Below are 19652 nucleotides of genomic sequence, written 5' to 3'. Positions count from 1 at the left end.
GTTCCGTGGGTCCTCACTGAAGACATGCATGGCTGTGCTGTGTTTTCCAGCCTATATTCTGGTGCCAGCAGATCTAGGCAGGCATGAAATATGTAACTGGTCAAGCATAAAGTACCCATACAGACTCCACACCGATTAAGATTGAAATGTGAAGTCCAAATTTTTGAACACTTAGAAGATACTCTATTTATGACCTCAGAGGAAGGATTTCTCAATACACATCACGAAAAAAGCATTGTTATGTTTGACTACATCAAAACTTTAAAACTTTCGTTCATGCAATTCAACAGAGCCATCATGACGTGAGGGAAGAGATGAGGAACCAATGGGAAGCTGTATTTGCAAGACACTTAAAAGACTGCAAATAAAGAACATCTATGACATAATAATAATTTTTTTTAAAAAACCTATAAAGCAGGGAAAAGGAAGGAAAAGGAATTTCACAAAAGAGGAAAGAATAACATTTATAATTCCTGAAAAGATGCCCAATCTCATTAAGTTAGACATTGCATTAACCAGGGAGATGCAAATTAATATCATTAGTTATCATTTCACATGCACCAGACTGATAGAGACGTAAAGTCTGATGGTACCAATGATAATCAGGGATGTGCCACAGTGGGAACTCTCATACATTGTCGGTATGATTGCAAATCCCAACAACTACTTCGGAAAAATAACTTGGTGTCACCCAGTAAAATTGTATTTGCTTACACTTTACCAGTTAGTTACCTTTTCCAAGGATTGTAACCAAATAGAAACTGTTGCAGATGCACTGCAGAAGCCATGTTCAAGAGTGGTCATAGTAGCAGTATTCCTAAGAGGAAAAAAAAAAGTCAATGTCTTGATGTCAACCAAAAAAAGATAACATAAAATTGATGGGAATCACAGACCACAGAATATTACAGAGCATTGAAAAAGAAGGAGAGCATCAGTGGGAGATAATTGCGGATGGTGAAGGGTGTGTGGTGACAATTGATTCCACCCTGGCATCGTGGTCCTCGGGTTGTGATTCAGGAAGCCGACCCCATAGCAGGTGCGGTCACTCTGGCCCCAGCGGTAGCCTGGTGAGTGCATGCTGGCGCCCAGCCCTTTCCTTCCTGGTCCCGGTGCTGGGCAGCGGGGCTAAGCTGACCACCGACTCTGGACCTCAAAAGCCCTGGTAGGCCTCACATCGGCCCATCGAGGGGGTCCTGAGGAGCATGAGCTCTGCAACTTCTTCTCGAGAGGCCTTGGCCAAGCAGCTCAGCAAGAGAGTCCACAAAGAACTGGGGAAAAAATCCCAGAAGTGGGATGAAGTGAACATTCTGGCCACCTATCACCCAGAAGACAAAGACAATGATTTGACGAGAGTAGAAGAACCCGGCCCTCCTCACCATAGTATGGTGTGATGGTGAAGATGGGTGCAGTGGTTTGGAAACCACTGCTGCCCTGACCCCGGATTCCTTCCCTAAGAAATCAGCTGCTGCTGAACACTCTCAGCCAAAGTATGGGGTTCACGAATAAGAAAGCAGTGCAGACAAGAGAGACCTCTCACCTGAAGAACAAGGAGAAAAGCAACAATTTGAAATGAAAAGGGAGTGTCACTTCAATGAAGGACTGACTATTAAATTCGCTGGACAAATAATTTTCAAGGACTACATGAGGAGGAGGAAAATGAGGACTGTCAGAGATAGCTGCTAAAGAAAGCATGGAGACCAGGACCTACTGCAGAGGGGCCAATTGCAAAACCAACCACAGAGTTCACAGAAAAGATTCACTCAACTCTGTAATTGTCAGATACAAACCCTATTACTATTACACACTGCTTCTTGTTCTCAACAGTTCATGACTTCAGTACCAAAATGTGTACCAATTATCATATAGTCTCAATAGTTAAATAACTTCAGAGACTTTTAAAAAAGAAAAAAAGGAAGAACTATGTGAATTGATAAGGATGAATCTAAAAAATATAATTGTATGAAAGAACAAGATACAAAAGACTATAGACCATACATAGTTCCATATCTATATAAACTCAAAAATAGATAAAGCTAAATAAAAAAGAAGCAAGGGATGGAGAAACAAAACTTCTGGAGAGAGGTTCCTTCTGGAGAGTGGGGAAGGAAAGGCCACCATCAGTTAGGGCATAGAGAGGAGTTAAAAAATGTTGGCAATATTCTGTTTATGAGCTGGCTGATATGTAAGAGTTGTCATTTTTATTAATGTTTTTTGAGTGTAGTTGACACACAATGTTACATTAGTTTCTGGTGTACAACATTGTGATTGAACACATCTCTGTACTACATGCTGTGCTCATCACAAGCATAGATACCATCTCCGTACCCAGACACCACTGTCATCATACCATTGACTGTATCCCCTACGCTGTATCTTTTAATGCCATGATTTATTCATTCCATAACCGGATGCCTGTATGTCCCACTCTCCTTTACCCATTCTGCCCATCCCCCCACCACCTTTACCTCTGGCAACCATCAGTTTGTTCTCTGTATTTATAGTGTCATTCTGCTTTTTGCTTGTTTATTCATTTTTTTAGATTCCATGTATGAATGAAATCATACATTTATCTTTTTCAGTCTGATTAATTTAGCATACTACCCTCTAGATCCACCCATGTTTTGGCAAATGGCAAAATCCCATTCTTTTTCGTGGCTGAATAATATTCCTCTGTGTGTGTGTGTGTGTGTGTGTGTGTGTGTGTGTGTGTAGCACTTTTCTATCCATTCATCATTAAAGGACACCTGGGTTGCTTCCATATCTTGGCTATTGTAAATAATGCTCTAATAAACATAGGGATACACTATATCTTTTTGAATTAATGTTTTCATTTTTTATAAGTAAATATGCAGTAGTGGAACTATTGGATCATACAGTAATTATATTTTTAACCGTTTTCCACAGTGGCTGCACCAATTTACGTTCCCATCAACAGTACATGGCAGTTGCATTTTTTCCACATCCTCGCCAACACTTTATTGTGTTTTTGATTTTAGTCATTCTGACAGGTGTGAGATGATAGCTCATTGTGGTTTTGATTTACATTTTCCTGATGATGACTGACGAGGATCTTTACATGTGTCTGTTGGTCATTTGTATGTCTTCTTTGGAAAAATGTCTATTCAGATCCTCTGCCCATTTTTTAATTGGATTATTTGTGGGGTTTTGGTGTTCAGTTGTGTAAGTCCTAAATTTTGGATATTAACCCCTCATAGGACATATCACTTTCAAATATCTTCTCCCATTCAATAGATTGCCTTTTTGTTTTGTTGATGGTTTCATGCATTGCACAACAGCTTTTTATTTTGATGTAGCTCCAATAGTTTATTTCTGCTTTTGTTTCCCTTGCCTCAGAAGACATATCTAAAAAAATATATTGCTATGGCCGAAGTCAAAGAGACTACTGCCTGTGTTCTCTTATAGGAGGTTTATGATTTCAGGTCTCACATGCAGGTCGTTAATCCATTTTGAGTTTATTTTTGAGTGACAGAGAAAGGGGGTACAGCAGAGGGAGAGGGAGGGAATCTCAAGGAGACTCCCTGCTGAGCGCAGAGCCCAACCTGAGGCTCAGTCTCATGGGCCTGAGATCATGAACTGAGCTGAAATCTAGAGTCAGATTTTTAATCAAATGAGCCACCAAGTTTCCTCATTTTTAGTTTATTTTTGTGTATGACATGAGAAAGTGGTCTCGTTTCATTCTTTTGCATGTTGCTGTCCAGTTTTCCCAACACCGTCTATTGAAGACTGTCTTTTCCTTATTGTATATTCTTTTCTCCTTTGTCATGGATTAACAGACCATCTAAGTGCAGGTTTATTTCTGAGCTCTCTGTTAGTTCCATTGAGCTACTTGTATATTTGTTTGGGAGGGGGAGTCCTTGTTTAATTTCTATTATAATTGTTTTGAATATATACACATATAAACTTTTTGTGTATTATACATTAACATAAAAAATAATTTTCGATGTAAAGAGTTTGCCTTATAAAGGGTGGATATTGGCCAGTGCCAGGGCAACATCCTGGGGAGAGGAGAGTCCTCTCACGCATTCTCAGAGGCTAGTGGGTGGGAGTGGTCACACTCATGGCACAAGTGAGTAGCCCTTGCCAATGGAGCCTCTCCTTTAAAATCAAGACCTCGGTCCCTGAAACCAAGGCTTGTCCATTTCAAATTCTACAGCAACAGAAGCATTTATGCCACACATGCCTGGTTATGAAAGAAAGCCATTCTGCAAATGACTTGTGGCGAAAGGAAGGTGATGTCACAGCCACCACCGTCCCTTTCCCTCCCACACCTGTGGAGCCCATAGACCTCAGCTGTACTCTTCCAGATGCTGGTTTTCTCCCACTTGGCTCCTGTTAGCAGCCCAGCTAAGGGAAACTCTGAAGATATTTTATCCTCTGTGGTATTTTGGCTTAGCAAGAATTTCAAATTAAGATACTTCCCTAAGGAGAACCTGAAATTTAAAACCAACCTTTACAGGAGGTTTCAATCTGAAGCAGAATGTCTTCGGTATTTCCACAGGATTCCCCCAACTGAATAGACTCCAGTGATTTTGTTTGCTTTCCTCTCCAAAAGGCTACAGAGCAAAAGTGGAAAATAACACAGATTTTGAATCCCAGAGATAGCTCAACTGTGAAAGGTACTTTTATGGAATATTATTTCAATGTGTGGTGATGTAGTTAATGACAGAATAAGCTCAGTCTTGAATGTCCTTGTGTGATGTTTCTTCACATTTAGCAAATATATCCTCATTCCCCAGTTTCAAAAGCATATCATTTTGCTCTGGTTGCTTTTCTTTAATTTTGGCCAAAAAAAAAAAAAAATCACTAGAAATAATAAATATTGTACCACCTTTACAAGATAAAAATACAGGTGGGAAAATTAATTGGTTTATTAAACAAGCCTGATGTGGGAAAAACATGGGCATCCAACAGTTTTTTCCCCACTTCTCCCTGTGATCCTTCTGGTCACTCACAGCTAATGCAAATATCCTCAGTCCAGAAATAGGAGTCCAAATGAGCACTAGATATGAAGTTGTGGTTCCCCACCTTTCTCAAGTGAGGCCATCCTACAGAAGAAAGGGCAGGTCAACGGCCCTCCTCTTCCCTCACTCCCCCCCAACCCATTTCCTCCTCCTTTGCCAGCCTGTTCAGCCATGCTGGCTTCATCCATTTTGTCCTGATGACTGGGTGACGGTTTTTGTCACTGGTGCTTTTGTAGGTGTTTTGGCAGTGTACCCCATCACTGTGGACCTTCCCTGACATTCTTTGGGCCTGGGCATATGCATCTCTATCTGCTGGCTGCTTGAAGCTCCTAGGACTCGAGGGCCATCTTCAGTTTCTCTGTGCTGAGCTGAAATGGCTCTTCCAGGCGGTCTGAGACAAGACCTGAGGCAAGCCCATGCTGCATCTGCCTCTTGCTTGCACCTGGATCTCATCCAGGAGAAAAGTCAGGACAAACTCTAGAAGGTCGGGCTCATCTGGAGCCCAGAGTATCTCATTCTACAGCCACCCAGCTGGTCTCTGGGCCATTGGATTTCTCAGGACAGTGTTCCTCTTCAGTTGGCTCTGACGCTGTGATTCTAGGAATCACATATCTAGCTCTCTGGAATGATATTGTTAAAGTCCCTCTTTCAGGCCTTGAAGAGAGGGCAAGCACCCTCAACCCTCCTCCTTGGCAGGTGCTGGTGGCAAGTCCCCATCCTCTGCTCTTCCAGCACTTTCCACCCTTGGTGTGGGAACAAGGTTTGGAATTCATCATCCAGCTCCAAGCACTACCTCTTCGCAGGTTCTCCAAAGGAGGATACTTTCTCTCCCAACTTCCTTCCATGTTAATCTTCTTGTGCTCTCAGACAAAGATTTCAGTTACTGTCCTGTGTCACCAGGTCAAAAGCAAGGAAACTAGACAGGTGTTTGGAGTAATTGGGAAAATACAAGAACAGAAATGACAGAATAAGAGGATCCAAGCAGGATGTGGTCTGGGCAGTGGTGTTTCAAGGAAGAGCATTGCAGGTGTCAGTGCAAAACTGAGTCAATACCTAGGAAATTTTAACTGTAGACACAGGTGGGAGGAGTAGGTTGATTCAAAGGACTCGGATTTCACAACCGGCAGAACAAGAAAATGAATAAATAAAATATAAATAAACCTGGAGCAGAATACTTAGTTTGTGACCATCCCTCTATTATTTCTCAATGAAGGGGTCTGCTCTGGTTTCTGGTTTTATAAATGTTATCTGTTTCACAGGTAAAGTGATCAGTTTAGTTGTGAGCAGTGACCAAGAGGAGAGTTACTCACTCAGCCAAGCAGGCACAGAGGCTCTGCTGTGCTAGATTCTGAGGAAAGGAAACAATGACGTACAGTCTCTGCTCACAGGCAGATCATTTCTTAGTTGGGGGACCCTAGCAGAGAGGGCTAGACAGGAGCTCATGGGCCTAAGCTGTGATGGGTGATTGCACCACAACGGGGAACTGTGACAGAAAGGTCACTCAGCCAGAGGAGCTGCACCAACAGAGACTTCTCAGAAGGTCAACAGTGCCCACAGCAGAAGCTGAGAGGTGGGCAGGGCACAGCTGCCTCATCCTCTGATACGGTGGCTTCAATCCTGCAGGTGCTCCTGTCTCTCCCATAGCACAAGGAACAAGTAAGGATGATCTAGGGCAAGCGTCAGCAGACTACTGTCTGGGGGCCCAAGCAAAATTATACCAAATCATTACCAGCATCATTCCCAACCCTTACAAGAACCCTGTGTCATAAGCTCCGTGACGTTCACAACGCAGTTGCAGAATCCAGACTCACAGTCTTGAGGTAGCTGAGGAAATTCTTCAGGTCTTGTGTTAATTGTCACCCTAACCAATAAAACCTTTTCTAGATCCTCCCATAACACCCTCTATATCTCCCTCGCAGCTCTTCTGCAGTTACATTCTAACAATGTGATGCCCAGATTCCATGTCGACAGATTCCATGTCGGCAGGGCTCCTGCACGGTCCCCATCAGCTACAGTGTGCGGCAGTGCCCAACGTGTGACAGGAACCCAGGAAACAGCGGCTGAGTGGCCGGCGAACTCCAGCAGTGTCATGAGGAGCTAAGTCCTAGTTTGAAAGCAGGCAGACTGGTCAGACTGAAACTGGCCCAACTAGCTCACCTAGCGGATGGCTGTTGCTCTGTTACCACTATTTCTCCCCCTCTTGTAGCCCCTCATCACTGAGACCCTCTCAAGTTCTTCTGTCCTTTCCTTCACATTTCTTCCTCCACCCCCCATCATTCTTCCTCGCGTCTGTAGCCTTTTCTTCATATACTGCTTCATCTCCCCTTACGAATAGCCCAAAGTCAGGTATAGGTCCCGGGGAAAGAAAGACAGCAAGAAAGGAAGAAAGCAAGAAGGAAGGAAGGAAAGAAGGAAAAAGAAAAAGAGAGAGAGGAAGGAAGTAGGTGGGGAGAGAAGGAGGGAGGGAGGAAGGAAGGAAGAGAAAGGCAGGGAAAGAAAGGAAGGAAGAGAGAGAGAGAGAGAGAGAAGGGGGAGGGAAGGGAGGACCATCAAAATAGAATAAAACGAAAGACCCAAACCGTTCAAAATAGACTATTGCTTAAGTCTGAGAGATGTATTCCCAAAGAGTCATACACTTCAAAGCTCACATAATTCCACTTTAGTTTTTCCATAGACATAAATATAAATTAAGGAGACGTGTTCCCAGAGAGTGTACACACACAAGCACTGTAAACTCAGGGCCTCATTACGATGGGAGTCATATTTCAGCCATGTCTCCAACATTTTCCCTTATCCTTTCTAGTTATTAAGACTTTTTTTGATGCTTTAAAAGTGGACCTATTTTACTATTGCCTCCTATTTTCTAAGCATCAGTGCTAATATTTTGCAGAGAATTTCCTCCTCAATTACTTCACAATGTCTTATTATATCTTCTGTTCTGAATTTTGATTAGGAGGTCTGTCTTCCAACACCAGCAGCAGTATGTAATAAACGCTTGCATAACGTTGTTCTAGGATGTTTAAAAAACATGCGAACTTTCCTTACAGGGAAAGTCCTTGGAGAAGTCCTGATGCTCAAAAACAGCATTGTGGTTCACATGATTGCGATGAGCAGAGTAGCTATTTCTGTTTACGAGATAACTTTTGCCATGAAATGAAAAGAGCACAAATTTAGTCTACAATTTACTCTGCTAGCAAGCTTTTTTGGATGGGGCTAGGGGGTGATTAGAATTGTTCCCTTTTTTGTGTGCAGAAAATGAGACTTAATTTCATATGGTATTGTTTGAAATGCACACAAAATGTAACCATATATATTTGATGAAAATAACAGGGGCCATGCCTTTTAAAACCTTTTAGCCGAGGAAAAAACAATCACTGCTTTATTTCTCCTGCTGTTTCTCTAGCTGCATGCTGAACCTATACACTGATTTGGTATTTTTTAAGTTGATGATGGAGAAACAGAGACGGCAGGAAATCAAGGAAATATGAGATGGTGCAACAACTTGCCATTTTGTAAATTTACTTTTTAAATATTCTCGAAGAAAAAGTAAAAGAACCCAACCTCACCAGCCCTTTGATTGACTAAGCCACTAATAACAAAATGTATCACCAGTGGTTGAGTCCTGATTTAAGAGGTGGAAGATGGGGAAGGCTTTCACTGGACTAGAAATTAGACTATGTAACAACCAGAAGGAGGGAAGGGGGAGAATATATATATATATACATACGTGTGTGTGTGTGTGTGTGTGTGTGTGTGTGTATACACACATATATATATTTGGCAAATCTCTATGGAAATATATATGTATATACATACAAACATATATATATGTAGATACATACATGCATATATATTTAAGGCAAATCTCTATGGAAATATATATATACACACATACATACATAAATCTCTATGGAAATACATATATATACATACATACATATATATGTATGTATGATACACACATATATATGTATGTATGTATATATATGTATTTCCATAGAGATTTGCCTTAAGTTGTCTTCTGGAATCAGGATGGTACTCAATAAGTCAATGATTCAAATGTCTCCTTATGAGATACAATAAATATAAAAAAAAAAAAAGTGAGTTAAAAAATTGAGTCCCAGGGGCACCTGGGTGGCTCAGTGGGTTAAGCCACTGCCTTCGGCTCAGGTCATGATCTCAGGGTCCTGGGATCGAGTCCCGCATCGGGCTCTCTGCTCAGCAGGGAGCCTGCTTCCTCCTCTCTCTCTCTGCCTGCCTCTCTGCCTACTTGTAATCTCTCTCTGTCAAATAAATAAATAAATAAAATCTTTAAAAAACCAAAATTGAGTCCCAGAGGAGAAATAATTTAGTATTGTACAAATTCTCAGAAAATACCCACCCAGACCATTGAAGCAAGTGAGTGTCTGCTGAATGCTCACCCTAGAATCCCGTGCTGCCACCCCCCTCCTCACCCTGAGCTGATTTTCACTGAAGGGAACTGCCTTGCTCAAGCTTATGCATCCTACAGAAGCCTACCTTGTGCTTCATCTAGGCTCCCAAATATTCATTTGAGGGGGGTTGCTGAAGCCTCTGTTGCCACTGCATTGCTGCTCAGCTCCTCCCAAGGCCCTGTCCTGCCTCCTTCACTCCCTTAGCACTGTTGCTTCTGAGAACACTCCCCAGCAAACCCCTTACAAGCTCATCTCCAGCTCAGGGTCAATTTCCAGGGGACTCGCAACAATAAAATAAACAAAAGAGGGAAAGTGGTTTTTTTTTTTTTTTTTTTTTTAGTATGCCTTCATATAGAAATCAGGAAACTATCATTTTCCTATTTCCCATTCAAATATTGTAGAGACAATATTTCAGACAGCAGAAGGCAGAGCAACAAGCAGCCACAAGAATAGAAACAGTGCCTCTAACCTCCAGTTTTCAGAAAAGGGGCTGAGCTGAGACTCTCGAATGTTAACAGATGAGTTGATCTTAGCCATAGTTCTGGAAAATCCTCAATTTCTTAGCCCAACTCTGTCCTTTTCTTTTTTTTAAGATTTTATTTATTTATTTGTCAGAGAGAGACGAACACAAGCAGGGGCAGAGGGAAAGGGAGAGGGAGAAGCAGGCTTTCTGCTGAGCAGGGAGCCCAATGCTGGGCTTGATCACAGGACCCTGGGATCATGTCCTGAGTCAAAGGCACACGCTTAACAACTGAGCCCCCAGGGGCCCCAGACCAACTCTGTTCTGCCTGACGTGCTGTCGACCTGAGAAGCAGGCAGAAGTCTCCAGCGATTAACTTGACACAACATGTAAATATAAAAGAGAAACTTGGTCCAACAGGTTGTCACATGGCAGGAACAATAGAGCTCTCCACTGAGAATGGCCCAGTTTGGGTGAGGCTTTTCCCCTGACTCTTTAATAGGGAAGAGAAAACCCACATGTGATTCTTATCCCATGATGGTAGATTATCTTTCCTCCGAAAGTACACTAGGTACTATGAAACCCTGTATCCACTCCAAAAGTTCATAAAGTCCTGTCAGTTATGCAGATTTCCTTCTTCTTTTGTAATCATCCTCTTTACCTCCCTACATGTCCTACTTCCAAACCCAGTCTCCTCTGGTCACCATGCCTTTCTCAGCCAGTCAACACTCACAAACACTCCTTACATCTCACTTTGCCCTCCCTTCCTCCCCCCGCCCAAACACAACTTCCCACCAGTTGACTATACTCTAGATGCTAATAAACCTGTAAGAGGCTTCCCAGAGGCTTTGTTGCCCCTCCCCCATTTTTATTTGATTTGACTTCTCCCTCTGTAGTCCCTGCCACAGCTAACTGGGCCCAGGGAGACTAACTTGGTAGAACCCATCGGGAGGCTGGACTGGACCAGAGCAACTTGTACTTCTGTGTCTCTCAGTCTCTCTGCATCACCGCCCCATTTGGGATTTGACCTGAAAAGTTTCACAAATATTAGAGCTGAGATTGCTTTTGGAAGTGACCACTGAAAGAATTAAACCAGCCTGGTTCAAGCACAAGACCTACCACTGTGAGCAAGTAAATTATCTGACTTTTGCCTCAGTTTCCTCATCGTTCATATATGGATAATGCCACCAAGCTCATAGTGTGAGAATTCAGACTGAATGGGACTTGTGTCTGTTCTGCAGCCTGGACAGTGCCTGACCCATGCCAGCAGTCACCTGGCAAAGGAGAGCTAGTATCTCTTCCTCTCATACTGATGATAAAGCCGGATGATTTCCCTTGAGTGTGGGTTGCGTCTAGTGACTCATTTCTAACCATAGAGTACAGAAAGAGAACACTGGAAAAAGCACATTGCAACTTTACAGTGCAAAAGACTGGTTCTGTCTTAGATCCTTGCAGAAAACTCACCTGGCTTTTAACTTTGGTTTTGCTCTTAGGTTTGTCCTAAATCCACTGCAGGTACATGTGTTTCAACCTGATGACCCATCTCCCCTGATTTTGACCCAGCAGAGGTGCCTAGGAATTGAACTTGGGACCAAGATCTTTTGCTGTAGGAGCACAGTGTTGAGGTTCCAGAATGGAGACAGATTATGGAATCTGCACCATGAAGAGGAAGGATGGGATCCTCTATGGAAAACATAATTAGGAACAGAAAGCTGGAGGCTGGAGGCAGAACACTGGGGAATATAAAAAATTCTAGGGACCAAGGAGGGTGGTAAGAGATGTAGAAGGAGAAGCAGAGTAGAGTGTCAGGGAAACCAAAAACATAAGTTTTCAAGCCATTTGTGAGTCATGAAATCAATTTACTTAGTTGTAACTAGCACAGAAAAAGAATGGAACTGGAAATATCAGAGTTTCTTGAGCACTCGATTGGGAAACTTTAGTTCACCTGTGTATCTGTATGTGTTTACTGGGTTGCTATGTAAAAAGTTCTTTCTCAAATTGAGTTGCAGTCAAAGAAATTGGAAAAGCACTGAGGTAGGAGTTCCAAGGGGGAGGAGCTGTCTACAGACCCAAATGCAGTAGACAGGTCTAGAAAGGCAAGAGCTGAATCAAAATATCCACGGGAAGTGAGCTCATGCTACAGGGGTAATGATTTCACAATATATAAAGTATCAAATCAACACTTTGCACACCATAAACTTATGCTATGTCAATTATATCTCAATAAAGCTAGGGGGAACACGTCCATCAGATATGGTAACCTGGAGGCCAGGTGACCTGGTCATAGTAGTTTCCATGGTGCACTGGAGAAGGAGTGCCCATAGCACTGGATGGAGATGTGTGTGGGAACTTAGACAGGGTGAGAACAAGAATAGGTCTCCTTGTCAAAAATCTTGGCAGAGAAAAGAAGAATCGGGCAGCTATGGGGGGCGGGTGAAGACCAAGGTGTGTTGCTTACTAAGGACAGAACTTAATCGCTTCTCGGCCTTTTGGCTAAGATCAAGTGTAGGACAGAACTTAAATCTATAGAAGTGCCTGAGACATGGGGCCAAGTGGATCATTGATGAGGTGAGCTCTTGGAGAGAAAGGCTGCAAGAGCTAGTTGTGGTCGGGGGAAAGCAGACAGTCTAATGTGGATGACATGTGGATGCACATTAGTGGGGAGTGGAAACTGTGGCAGTTCACATGTGAAAGCCTGAATTTCCTCCATAAAATAAAGCTGACATTCAGACAGTAGCTCAATGTGCTATTTCATGGGGCAGCCAGTGACTCAGTCAATTGAGTGTCTGACTCTGGATTTCAGCTCAGGTTATGATCTCAGGGTCATGAGACCAAGCCTTGCATCAGGCTCCACGCTGGGTGTGAAGCCTGCTTGGGATTCTCCCTCTCCTTCTACCCCTACCCTCCAGCCACTCTCTCTCTCATAAATAATCTTAAAAAAAAAAAAAAAAAAAAAAAAAGCACTATCTTAACAATTTTTATAATATTGTAGCTCTACCTACAGGATACTAAGGAATTTCAACTTTGGAAGTTACCAGTCACATGATGTTGTCCAGCTAAGCCTAGGACGGTAAGGGCCCCAGGATGGGTGCTGAGGATGGGCTTCAATCCCTGAGCAGCCAAGAAGAGGTGTGCCCAGGCATGTGTTGCACAGCATCTCCATGTTGGCAGAGCACGAGATGGGACAGGTTATGCTGTTGGTGGCAGCGACCAAGGTACAGACTGAGTTCAGCTCAGGTGGGAAGCCAGGGTGTCCGGGCAGATGCCTGGGTATGATAAACTAGTGGTGCATCTAACGCTCCCTAGTGGCAAAAGGTACCATGTGGTTCTTATTGACTAGAACCAGAAACTCCTGTAACATTTTTTGTACACAGGCCAAATACTTGGTATTTTCGGCTTTGAGGGCCATTTGATCGTTGCACATAAAGAAATGAGCATGGTCGTGTGCCAACAAAAATTAAGGACCTCTGCACTTGAATATTTTAATAGGACAAAATTTAAGGACTTGAATATTTTAATAGGACAAAATTTAAGGACCTCTGCACTTGAATATTTTAATAGGAATATTATCAAAACAGCCTGATATTGTTCCCAAATGAAATCATGGCTCAGAGAAGGCTATCATTTAGATAGCGATCATACATTAAACAAGGCTTAAAAAATACACAACTTATTTGGAAATTATGTGCTAATTATTGGCACTACCACCCAGATCTTTAGGAAAATAATTTTCTGGTATAGATAACTTTGCTTTAGTCAATGAAAATCGATGTCATATAAAGTTGAGGCATTGACTTGTATATTACTGCATGTTTCCATACTGATTACTTATTTTGAGGATCATCCTTAAGATGACAAGGAGGGGGATAATGGGTTTGGGGACAGTAATGAAAACCTGGAACAATTGAAATAAAGCATTTTGATTTCCATTTCCTAAGGACACTACAATGACTGTAGCACTGCATGAAGAATACAACTGAGGTCTAGGATTCTGAAATTTTCAGAGATGTCGAGATTGGGAGATTTCTTCTGGACCCACGTGTATCAGCAGATTGTGGGTTGGGGATTTTTGGATCTATATCAGGCACAGACACAAATGAGTAAGGCACGGTTCCTCCATCGGGCAAGTCAGGAAGTGTTAAGTAATTTCTAACCTCATCTAACCATCAGCATTTCCAGGATTCCCCTAGGGCACTCACCCACAGGTAAGCATAGTTTCTACTTCTGTTCCCATTTCCTCTACTCCCAGTAGCTTGTGTATGTTAACAAGAGGATCCCTGACGTCCAGAACTTGGCTCCAGAAGCCAAAGTGCTCTTCTGCTTCCATAGGGAACACGGCATGCATATTTCTAGACAGCAGAAAGAGCTGGTAAGTCTGGAATCATCTGATTCTCTAAAACATCTTGAAGTAGTTATTATTCCCATTGTCGAGATAGATTGACTGAGACTTGAGGAGATGAAAAAAGAAAAAACTTTTCACAAAAAGTAAGCGGCATAGTTAGATTTAAATCCAGCTCTGCTTTACTATAGGCTTTTGCTCCTTCCCATACCCTAGAGCAGTGGTTCTCTGTGTATAGTCCCGGAGCCAGCAACAGCAGCACCTGAGAGCTTATTCGAAAGGCAAATTCTCTCATCTGAACACAGACCTACCAAATCAGAGCTGTGGGGGTTGGGACCAGCCATCCACTTTAGCATGACCCCAAGGGGCTCTAACAGATGCTGAAGTTTGAAACCACTGCACACACAGCCTCTGGGAAAGAGGGGGACTGCAGTAGATTACAGGATGGTGAGCAAGACTAGGCTTGGGTACACTGAGGAGCCCTGAACAAAATACTAAGGTGCTAAGGGAGGAGGCCAGGCAGCCGGACTGCTGATTCTTCTGGCCACCTGATGTCCAGCTCTTTAAAGAGCAAAGCACTCCTACCACACATTGCTGTGAATAAAAAGAAAGAAACATACAAGAGCTTGGTCTTACTTTGCTGATACCGTCTCTTCTAACAACCTACGTGCTACAAAGCATCACTTACCAGAGATGGGGAACAAGCTAGGTAAAGGACCCAAGGCCAAGCTATCACCAGTGACAAATCCTGGGCTTCCAAAGGGCAGCTCTGACCCAGTCCTGGGGGCATAACACCTCTGCCCGCTGGTGGACAGCAGAAAGAGGGGCCGGGGAGGTGAGGGGAAAGAAGACCGGCAGTCACTCATGTGGAGGGAGTCGACATGAAGCAGGTGTCATCGAACTAGTGATGTTTTTACACAGCACACCTTCCAGGTGTCCAGGTGAGAAAACAAGGTGGACGGAGGACACAGCATCTGTCAGGACTGTGCGAAGTGCCGCCCCAGGTGAATTTGCCCTGCTGTGAGAAAGAGGCACAGCCAGAACATAACTCCCAGAGCCATCTATGGCAATGCTCTCTGACCCTCAGACGTTCCCAAATGATTAAAACCAGGAGCAACCCCAACCTAACAACCCAACCCATAGCCTCGTTCTCGAAACTTCCCAAACCAACGCCGAAACCCGCCCCACCCATTATGCCTCCAGGCCAATGGGCAGGACGAAAATTCAGGAAGAACACCCAATGCCCAGACAAGTAAGTGTGTTGTTTTGTTTTTCCAAGCAGTAGTGACGAAGGTTTAAACAAACAAGCACTCATACCTCCAGCCAAGGAAGGGCGGGAGGGGGCAGTCAGGTGTGTGGACCTGATGAACACAGGACGCTCAGGTTCCAGACAGGAACCGACGACCAGGCCCCTGGAAGACCCATGTCCTTTACGTGCTCAGCCAGTGCTTTCCCACAGGGTTCTTGGGCAACTTGGTACAAGCAATGAGAGAGGTGACTCGGGAAAAGGACCTCAAGAGAAGCATTTGCGGATTCTATTTGCACGGCATCGGGTATGGGTTGTCACTCATTATCCCCCGGTGCTAGCAGGCCTTCCTGCAGGGTGGAGACTGGAAGGTCTTTCTACAACCAGGGTGGTAGAGCCTGTTTCAAATAAAATGAAACACTGCTGAATCACACAAGTTTTCTATTCTTCCTGTTTTCTGCCTCTTTGATTAGATGAGAGTTCCTAACTGGGAGCAATCGTTATTTGTCCAATCTTTCACAACGCTTTTTAAAAGAAGGATCTGAAATAATAAATGAGTCACACCCCCCTTATTTCCCCCAAAGGGCATTAAGGTCAAGTTGCAGCTATTGATTTCCAAGTGTTCATTATCTGTCTTTTCTCCAAGGGTAGGCTATTAAAGGTAGTGAGGATAAAAACCATTCCTAACTAATTAGCTCATTCTAGAGCTAACTGCCAATTTTTGGAACATGTTAAAGCTCTCTCAGAGAGCTGGTTACCAAACTGTCACTTCAGTCACTGTTAGAAAACATACCAATTTTTTTTTTTCTGGCCTCCCACTAACCAAATAATTTATCTCCTGTCTCTTGAGATTTGCACACAGTTTGTGATGCTAGAACAAATATCCCCTGAACATTTTCATGGCACTTACCAAGGAACAACATAATATGGAGTGGGCGGTGGGGGGGGGGTAGGGGGGAGGGACAAGGGCAGGGGGTGGGGGACAGGGTAGTGGGAGGGCTAGAGGATGTAAAGTCACAGCTTTGGCTACCACAACTAGAAACAAATGAAGGCCCCAGTCTATATAAATGGTAGCTAAATTTCATTCGGTTCTGTGCCAGGCTTTGATGATAACCTAGGCTTAAATAATCTCAAATTAAAACAGAACCATCAGGGCAATGATAAATACAACTCCAAATACAATTACAGGTTCACTGTAATTTTCACTGAGGGGGACAAAGCAAAATAAAGCAATAAGTCGTGACCACAGACTCCAGTCAACAGAAATGTGAATTTTAATTCCAACTCTGTTGTGTGCTATTTGATCATGGAAAAGTTATTAAAACTATCTGAATATTGATTCCCCCCTTTGTGAAATGAGGACGCCATGACTGACTTCAGGGGATTGTTCTGAAAAACTGTTCGGTTAGCTTGGTGTGTGGCACACAGTGAGTGCTCAGTGAGCACAGCAACTGTCACTACCATGTCACTCCCCGAAGGAGACAGCTCATTATTGGTTTTAGAAATTAGATGTTGATGCTTCAAAAGGTCATTGGAAGATCAGCCCAATCAAATTCGTACCCAGTCAGAACTCAAGAGCCCTGTCCTGTCAGACTGACTGCCCACTCTCACAGTTTAAAGTGACACCGTCCTTCTGGCGGACTGTGAGGCACAAACATCCTTCTCCAACCCTCCACACAACCTGCTGAACAAAAGTAACCCAATCAGGTTCTTCTGGTCGGTTTCCCTTTCCCGCCAGCTGTCAGCTTTTCAAAAGAAAAAGCTCCAGCAAGGTGGAGGTGTCCTCTACACTCCCCAAATCAGGCTGCATTTATTTATTGTATCCTGGGTTTTCTCCATGGATGACCTGTTTCTTAATTCGGCCTGCCGCTCCTGATACATAAAAGCCTCATTGGTCTCCCTTTGAGAGGAGACAGAAAAGGAGGAAGTAATGAAAATCAAAGTGAAATAAAGTAGACCTAAGATAGTAAATGAGCACAAGAGACCCGGACCTTAGAAACCCAAGGACCTTAGAGACCCTTTTCTCAGGCAGAGGTTGAATGCTTTCTTGTAGAAACTAGCTTCATCTCGAAGCTAGCTAGCTAGTAAGTCCAGTTACAATGAGGGGGCTGCTGTGAGACCATGGCTAAGCTCACCATTAAGTGAGCAGACAGGACAATTTAAGATTTCCCTCCCCAATTATGTAACTCAGGGGTCTCTATGCAACATAACAGTTGAGAAAGTGTTCTTGGCTAGAGAACCAGCATGGTGTCCTCATTTCTGAGGAACACTGCTTCCTGACCACATACTCTGGCCCCATGGTAGGGACTGCGGAACAGCTCATAACTTGCTAACAGCAGCAAGAACCATAATAGTGGCAGCCACAAACTTCCTGAGAGCTGATGTTTCATGTCTCCCACTTAATCCTCACTATAAGACTGCGAGAGGTCTTGCTGCCCCATTTTAGAGATGAAGGACCTGAGGCCCCCTGACGTTAAGTAGCTCATCCAAATCCACGTGGTAGGGCTGGGATTCAAATCTTTATGATGTAATCTTTATGATGCCAGTACTGGACTATGCTCTCAAAACCTTGAACTCCAAAGTGCTCCTTTAAAGGGCATATCTGTGCCCTGCCTTTTGTTTTTAAATTATTTCACTGCGCAGTCTTCTTACGGATGTATTTTTTTTTTTTTTTTATTTTTAAAGATTTGATTTGAGAGTGAGAGAGCACAAGGAGGGGGAACAACCGAGGAGGAGGGAGAAGCAGACTCCTGATGCAGGGTTTGACCCCAGGACCCTGAGATCATGACCTGAGCTGAAGGCAGATGCTTAACTGATGGAGCCACCCAGGCATCCCTCATGGATGTACTTTAAAACATAATTTGGTTCCTTCAAAACAGCTTAGTGTTGGTCTTGGGTTGATAACTGTTGAAGCTGAGTGATAGGTATACAGAGGTTCATTATATAATTCTACTTTTGTTATGTTTTTAACTATCTCTAATAAAAAGTTTGGGTGGTTTTTGTTTTGTTTGTAGTTTTTGAATTCACTCTTTGGAAATTTGGGGGAGTCAATACGAATTGCTGGAGTGAGATTTCAACTCTCCTCGATCTCACTGAGCTACAATAACCCTGACCACCTTCTACGAACAAGCAACTCCAGGACTGTCCCTCCTCAGTGTTTGCCCGGCCTTGTCACACTGCTGCCGGTGCGCCCACGGCGGGGGTGTTGGTCCCCAGGCCAGACCTGGCTATTCAGAGTGACTTTCAGATGAAGGCAGAATTTTTCCCAGCCTCCACCCCACCCATGAAGCATGTGCACTCGGGTGTGGTAGATTTCTCAAGAGGCGGCAGGCTGCTGTGGAAGGCGGTGCCTGGCACCTCCACTGGGCTTCCTTACCTGTGACAGCTACCTAAGAAGTTTTTAGATACAAAGATTGAGTTGGTCAGGACCACACCTCTGAACTTGCCAGATTAAAAACAAAAAAACAAAAAAACAAAAAACCCACAACATCCAGGCAAATAGTTCTAGTTTTCTTACCTGTACCCCTTTTCCATCAATGACTTTCATTATTTCAACCCCTCTATTATTTTTTTTATGATGTTATCCACATAGGCATAATTCCCTGGCTAAAAACAGGAAATAAGGGGCCAAAGGAAAAAAAAAAAAAAAGTAGGTGAACAGGTCACAATAATCCTTCCTGCTTTTACCTGTCACTCCCACAAGACAAACAGGCAGGCAGCACGTCGAACTCCTCCCTTTCCTGAAGGAAGGGCCAGACTGCGGGATGGGGGCCACCCCTGCTCCGCTAGGAAAAGGTCAGGAAATTTTGGCACTAGCTTCACAATTGGACAGGTATCCTTTTGCATAATTAAGTTTTCCTTCTTATGACAAGAGAGGCTTCACTGGAAAAGGCTGGCATGTTCTTGAGTTGGGTCTCCTTGGTTAATGTTTCCATTGTGAGGTCTAAGCCTGGTCCCGGAACCCTGAAGGTAAAGGGCACAGCAGTGTCACCCAGCACGAACAAGTAAAATGAAAGTAATTTTTCCCTTCACAAGTAAGGGGGAAACAAAATACTAAAAGCTGAAAATAAAGCAACAAACAAAACGGGTGAATGCATAGTAAAGAAAATAAGCCAAAGGAAACAGATAATTACTTACATAACATATCCTAGAAAAATTTAAGCACACCCTCTATTCTATTCTGTCTACCACA

General features: G+C 43.4%; 1 pseudogene; it reads left to right on the top strand.

Moving 5' to 3' along the window:
- The first annotated feature begins 878 nt into the window (after positions 1 to 878).
- On the top strand, positions 879 to 1676 carry LOC131834642 (protein phosphatase inhibitor 2-like; annotated as a pseudogene).
- The last annotated feature ends 17976 nt before the right edge of the window (positions 1677 to 19652 follow it).

Source organism: Mustela lutreola, chromosome 6 (assembly GCF_030435805.1).
Source record: "Mustela lutreola isolate mMusLut2 chromosome 6, mMusLut2.pri, whole genome shotgun sequence".
NCBI lineage: Eukaryota > Metazoa > Chordata > Mammalia > Carnivora > Mustelidae > Mustela > Mustela lutreola.
Note: the sequence above shows the minus strand (reverse complement) of the source record. Positions and strands in the feature narration are given on the sequence as shown.